This window comes from Octopus bimaculoides, chromosome 1, assembly GCF_001194135.2.
Source record: "Octopus bimaculoides isolate UCB-OBI-ISO-001 chromosome 1, ASM119413v2, whole genome shotgun sequence".
Classification (NCBI taxonomy): Eukaryota; Metazoa; Mollusca; class Cephalopoda; order Octopoda; family Octopodidae; genus Octopus; species Octopus bimaculoides.
In genome coordinates, this window is record NC_068981.1 from 85,490,270 (window position 1) to 85,497,641 (window position 7,372).

Here is a 7,372-nt window from a genome sequence, read left to right on the forward strand (position 1 = left end):
TCTCTCTCTCTCACTCCCTCTCTCTCTCTCTCCCCCTCTCTCTCTAATATAAAAATCATCAAACAAAATTTTAAGGTAATGTTTACAGAAGCAAAATCACTACCAGATCATTAAGTGATGTTCATGCCTTTCCCAATTCAGTTAGCGTCGCAACGGATGCGAAATAACTTTAACCGGGACAGGAAACCGATCACGAATTCGGGTCACTGGAAGCTTACCTTTTAATCGACAAGCAATGGCCAAGAAATAACTTCATATTAACAGTTCACCTCGTAATCGCTGAAGATTTCATTTTGACAAGCTGTTATTCAGGTGACGTTAATATTTGTTTGCAGTTAGTTTGTTTGTTTTTTCTATTATATTTGTGTAGTAGCATGTTACAGCTTATTTTCTGTAATTTGTCACCGCTCTAGTATTTATTCTTTCAGTAAGGCAGCATTACTGATATTACCTTTCTTCCTTTCAGTCAACTAGCATTACAGACATATCTTTCCTCTGGCGAAAACACTTATAGGAATTTTGATCATGTTCTGCGTTGGATTAAATATATATTTCTTATTGAATCAATTCAAAACCAGTTTCGGTGTAAGTAATTATGCTTTTTGTTTTTTGTTTCGTTTTTGGTGGAGGATTTTTGTTTGTTTTCTTTTCCTCTCTTAATATGGTCTAGGTAGGCATGACTGTATAGTTAAGAAGTTCACTTTGCAACGAGGTGATTTCAGGTTCAGTCTCACTGCATGCCACTTTGGAAAAGTGTCTTCTGCTATGGCACTGGACTGACCAATGTCCTGTGAGTCAATTTGGTGGACAGAAACTGTATAGAAATCCGTTTGTGTGTGTGTGTGTGTGTGTGTGTGTGTGTGTGTCTTACCGCTTGACAAACGGTATTAATTTGTTCACGTCCCCATAACTTAGAGGTTCAGTAAAATAAACCAATGAAATAAAAGCCAGACTTAAGAAGAATAACTACTGGAGTCGATTTGTCCGAGTAAACCCGTTAAGGCGATGGCAGCTGCAAACCAATACCGGAAACGAAAGAATATTTATTTACAAATAAAGCATTCTAACCGGATATTAGAGGGATGTGAGTTCGATCCTCATGGTTGGCTGCCGACGAATTTTTCTGCTTTTAAAACGAAAAAAGGATTTTATCCTTTATATCTATACTGTTCAGTATCTATGCGTTGAATAAAATTTATCTTTCTACTTGTTCTTATAAATATAAGTTTACAAATATTGTTTTTGTCGTTTTTTCTCTTTCATATAATTTCATATATTTTTAGTAATTCTTTTCGATTCCTATTTTGTTACTATGAAATGTTGTTAGAATATCCTGTTTATTGTTTTTTAAATAAAATTTCTCTTGACATAACTGTAATCTTTTCACTCACATACAAGCAGTGTTGAATTTAGGTATATCACCCAACTAGTTAACTGGTTCTTATTTTACAGATCCCGAAAGGATGAAACATAAAGTAGGAAGAAATGCCGCTAAATTTTTTTTTTCTGGCACGATAACGATTCTGCCAGTTCGCCGCCTTAATTCAAAATCAGGTTCCAGCGAGAATCGAACTCACAACCTTCTGTGTGTAAGGCAGACGTGATAACGACTACACTATTGAATCAGTTGCTCGGCATATCACACGATTACGTGTGTGCTTCATATACCAGTGAACCTCTTTAATTTTCTTTCCTTTCTTATTGTATCACAAGACTCTGTCAAGTGATTCCTAACCATTTTTCATATCTCGCACCACAAGAAAATGCTTGATTAATTTTTGCAAACACCAACAAAAGTATTATCAAATTTGAAGGTAAAAATGAAAAAAAATTAATAATTATTTTAAAATTGAACCACGTGTGAAATAATAAAGTTCTTGTGCTTAATAGAACAAAGTTTGTTCTTTTTAACAGTAAATTATTTCATTCTCAAAAGCGATTTCAATGAAGTATATTTTCCCCACTCTTTGACGTAGCCCATGTGATACAATCTAGCATTCCTGGTCGGGGCGCAGGTAGCCCCAACCCCAATCTCTGGAAATCCGGCTCAGTAGGAACGGTACAGCCGAGGTCGGTTCAGTAAGAACTAGTCAAGTACTGGATCGATATAATTAACTGTTAAATATGTGGCCTTGTACCTCAGTTAGAAATTAATTCTATCTACTAAATTATCCTATGTATTATAGAATTGTAAACCATACTTTAGCAGCGTCGATTATAAAGAGTGTCAGCCACTTAAATACAGATACTTTCATTTATGTAGAATATATTAATATATATTCCTTCTAATTTCTCTTTTGAATTTCTCCAATTTCCTGAGCATAAACCTAATATATATATATATATATATATATGGTATTTCTTCTTTCCCTAACTTATGTATCTTTTGTCTCCAGTCAGAAAGAAACTCATCATAGTATCCTCTTGCTGGTATTAATAACAGCTGTGAAGTACAGCTGGATAGATTCAGTATCTTTATCAAGGACACATCGTACCATCTAATAAGAACCAATGACATTTAGGGCAGTAAGTTTTGTGGCTTATCAACTCAGCTGTGACTCACATATTAACTATATATAGATGAATAAAAACACGAAAATATTGTTATACACTTACACGTGTATTCGTGCGTTTGTGCTTTACATAGTGGTAAAACTATTTTTTCTCAATCATAACAATTTATAGGTATAGTACTTCCAAGATCAGTAAAAGAAGAACCGATCAAGTACTGGTAGAGGAAACTGCTAATACAATCGATTGTCTTGTTGCATCTCGGTAGACTCGTTATTCTAACAAGGGACACACGTACTGGTTCTATTTCACTTCTTTTACTATTATTAACTCGTTAAGGTGGCGAGCCGACAGAATCGTTAGCATGCCGGGCAAAATGCTTAGCAGTATTTTGTGCGTCTTTACGTTCTGAGTTCAGATTACGCCATGGTCGACTTTGACTTTCTTCCTTTGAGGATCGATAAAACAAGTACCAGTTTAAAAGTGGAGTCTATGAAGTTGACTTACACCCTCCCCGAAATTACTGGCCTTATGCCAAAATTCGAAACCATTATTACTCAGCTAGTTGTCTATTTAACCAATTAATTAATTGTTTAGCCAATCGATCAATCAGATAGATTCGCCAAAGTCTTTTCCTCGCTTTTGACGATCTTATCAATGACATGCTCAGTTTACCCCAGGTCTGTTCCAAGTCTGTCCCAATTTTGCTCCAGATCTGTCTGTCTCCTGGTGTAAGGATTCTATATTTGTATTTATATGAATGTGAGTGATAATGTAAGCTTTGAGAGAAAGAGCAAGTCAGAGAGAGAACGGGAGAGAGAAATAAAGAGAAAGAGAGTTTCCGACTATCCTCAGCCAAAATATGTCACCTTGCACCTTTGCTTGAAATTAATTCTTATATAACTATACATCTCTTCTAGGTCGTTAAAGTAAAGTACCAATGTAGGGAAGCGGATTAGCAGAATCGTTAGAGCATGGGATGAGATGTCTTGCGGTATTAATTCCAGTTGTTTGCTTTCTTAGTTCTTGAGTGGGAGACATCTTACTCCATCACCCGGTATGATATGGCCGACTTGTCTTTGGATACCTTTAATGAGCTTCAGTCTGTTGCAAGCATTCGGGCTAGGACACCAGTTGAGAATAACTTCCTCTTTCTCTGTCATGGATGCAGCCATTCCCTTACTGACTAAGAAGTAAAAAACATCTATGCAAACACTGATTAGAAAGGATGTCACTCATACTATTTAAGAGAAGTCCGATCAATATTTATGTTAAAAGAAAATACAGAAATACAGAGAACACCTTAGCGTATTATGAGCTGTAGCTCGTGTGTGTGTGTGTGTGTGTGTGTGTGTGTGTGTGTGTGTGTGTGTGTGTGTGTGTGTGTGTGTGTGTGTGTGTGTGTGTGTGCGTGCGCGCGCGCATGTAAAGCAGTGAATTCTTTAACACACAAATAAGTATTGTGATACTTGATGACACTAACATTTTTACATATAATACCAGGGGACTAGTTCCGTCATAAGGCATGAGCACATTCGATAATTGTCCGTGTGCATCACTGGTCTAGGGCCCCAATTCTGACCTATGTGCGCTGTAGCTTCCAGTCAATAAGCAAATATTAAAACGGGACCAGTGCACTGATTTGTCCCAGGGTCTATAATGTTGCTAAGACTGCTTTGAGGGGATCCAACATGGTTTTCTACGCTACCGTGCTATGCTTTTGTACACTATACCATAATGTATTATTCTATAATGATCAAATGGACGAAACGATTGGCTAACAGACAAAGAAAACAGTCTACTTTGCCAGTTCATAACCGTGTTTTGTATCCATGAGACAGGTGATAAGCTTAGAAGATTATCAACTCGATTACTTGAGATATTCACATTATCTATTTTACATGTATGAAAATAGAATACGATATTGTATTATAATAATATTTTAAAATTACATGTTTTTAATTGTTTGTACAATCGTGTTTGTGTTTTTCTGGGGTGGGCGGTTTAAGCAATACAGTACTCATTTCTGTATTTCTGTACCATTTAATAAATGTAAATCGTACAGAATCACAGAAGGTAAATCTTCGCTTTCGCAAACTAACGAATGACTTGTCAGTTTTACAATGGAGCTACTGTTTACACTGCGAACTAAACCAAGCGTGGCACTTAAATAACACCTAGGAAGACTCGATCATTCAGATTAAATTGTTTTTGTCGGAGGTACAATACACTGTTGTTAACTAGTTGTCAGGTACCCAATCAACTTAGCAACACTTTTGCACTCTCTCTCCCTCTCTTTCTCTCTCACTCTACCTCATACACATACACACACACACACATGTATGCATATAAACATTGTACATTCATACATATATGTATAAACACAATACATATATATATATATATACACACACACACACACACACACACACACACACACACACACACACACACACACAAACATTATGCACACACACATATGTATATATATGTGTATATATATATTTATATATTTTTTCATTTTTTATTTTATCAGTTTCAGCTCAAAGCTGTAGCCATGCTGGGGCACCGCCATTTTGCTACCCTGTTATTATTGAGAGCCTCCTCTGATATATGACATTCAGTAAATAAGGGAGTTTGATGTCGCTATCCTCATTAGCGCCTCCTGCTGCGATTTAAGTTCATCTGGGTCTCCTGACAGTAAGAGATCCAGTTTTGATTTGAAGACACCTACATCTATTTTGTGTAAGTCCCTCAGGTTCTTTGGGAGAATATTAAAAAGTTGTGGACACCTGAAGCACAGGCTGTTGCAGTAACTGGTCCTAAAGCGCGTTGGTTTCTCTTTTCTGGTCTTTAACAGATTCTTCGGAAACTTCGTTGCTAATCTCTTTGCGCTTGCCTTATCATGTTGCATTGCATTGTCCTGCAGAATTATGTGTAGCCTTACAAGGGCAAAAGGACATATAAATTCGTTCTTTTTTTCTTTCCATTTGCACTATTGATCATAGAAGCCATAGCTCTTCAAAGCCTATGCAAGCAGATTATCAGGTCATATTCCATGCCATTAGAAATAAACATATTTCTTCCATTTGCTAGTTCCTCTTCATCTGGAATATTAAAATTTCTCCTACAATAAAGTCAGCTTGCTCAAGAGGAAAAGAAGTTAGAGTAATTTGGAGTGAAAGTTGAACACTTAAGATAAATTTTTCTAATTATTCTTGACTAGTTGTTCGTAGTTTCCAAAGCAATTTACGGTGGAGTTGTTATGAGAGAATGAAGCAAGGTCGAATAAAAAAAAAAAACGAGATGTGATGTATAAATCTTGCATACCTTAAGGTCTCTATAAGGAAAAATTAAAATATTTCATATTTTTTTGCAAATAAACTTAAGGAAATCTGTATAAACTACAAGGGTTTGCTTCTGTTGATATCAAATGCTATCTTTTTTTAGCTGAATGAAATGAAATATAGGATTTTGCCTACATGACGTCTGTCTATAAAGAAAAATTTTAATATTTCCTATCACGTTTCTTCGTAATAAAAGTTACGAAGCACAGTGTAAACGACGTGGATTTGTTTATGTTAATATGATTGCGAAATAAAATTTTACTAAATGATGTCTCATTTAGTAAAAAAAAGGCGTTAATTAGCTTTACTAAATAAAGTTAGCCATAAAATATTCCCTATCACGTTTCTTTCTAAGTAAGTTTACAATTTTATGAGTTGCAGTCTAAACGAGGTGGAATTTTTGTTTAGTTTAATTGATAAAAATTTATCTTTGCACTGAAATAAAAAGACGTTAATCAGCTTTACTAAAAAGACCAAGCTATAGAATTAACCCTTATGGTAAGTTTGTGTCTTGAAGGAAACTAAAAATATCCCTAACCACGTTTTAAATAAACTTATGAAGTACTGTCTGCACACGTAGATTTGCCAATACTGATACAAGATCTTAATACTCGTTAACTTTACTATTTGGAATAAAAAATCTAGAATGTTGTCTAAATGAGATGAACTATATTTACATTACTTTCGTGTCTATAATGAAGATAAATAATTTCTTATCTCTTTAAATTGTAAATAAACTTACGGAATAGTTTGAAATCACATAGATTTTCCAATGTCAATAAAAAATGTTAATAAGGTTTACCAATTGATGGGAGATATCGTATTTTCTTCATCATAAGTCATGAGTAGTAAATTTGCAAACATGTCATCGATTTTTTTGTGACTATTACTGATGATACAATAAGCCTGAGAAGTATGCAAATTTTCGGGTCAGGTAAGAGAACATACGGCAGTCATAATTTTTAATATATACGTTGTTACGTGCATGTGTAGCCTGAGTGTGTGTATGTCTAAGTAAATATGTGTGTGTGTGTGTTTATATATATAATACATATATATACGTGTATATATATATATATATATATATATATATATATATAATGCATATATAAATATACTAGCAGCTAAACCCGATTTCACCCGGCCTGTTTGGATGATGTGGCTGTGATCGTTTTCAGTTAGGCATAATCTATAACAGCGTTTCTCAACCTTATCATTTCGGGTCCCCTGTTTTGATTGGAGCCTCTAGCTGTTTGAAGATTTCATTAACCTCCTGCCAGAAAATAGCTTCAGGAGTTGTGAAGAAAAAATTTGTACGTAGTCTGTTTCTGAGAGCTATTCTATTGGACGTCTGTATAATCATTAAAACATTTATTTAATTATGAACATAGAAAGAAATTATACATTAATCCCAATTTTTGTAAGCAGTTGTATCCGTAAAAATTTTATTTGCAGAGAGCAGAAATTGAAAGATATATGAAATGGACGTGCATGTGTGTGTGTGTATGTGTGTC

At 34.9% G+C, this 7,372-nt stretch overlaps 1 protein-coding gene across 1 annotated transcript in view; it reads left to right on the top strand.

Moving 5' to 3' along the window:
* Window positions 1-81: 81 nt before the first annotated feature.
* LOC106868572 (leucine-rich repeat-containing protein 74B) overlaps window positions 82-7,372 on the top strand; it is a 62,841-nt gene continuing 55,550 nt past the window's right edge. The window contains exons 1-2 of the mRNA XM_014913893.2: window positions 82-312; window positions 467-585. The gene's annotated coding sequence lies outside the window, so the exon portion shown is untranslated. The remainder of the gene's footprint in view (window positions 313-466; window positions 586-7,372) is intronic.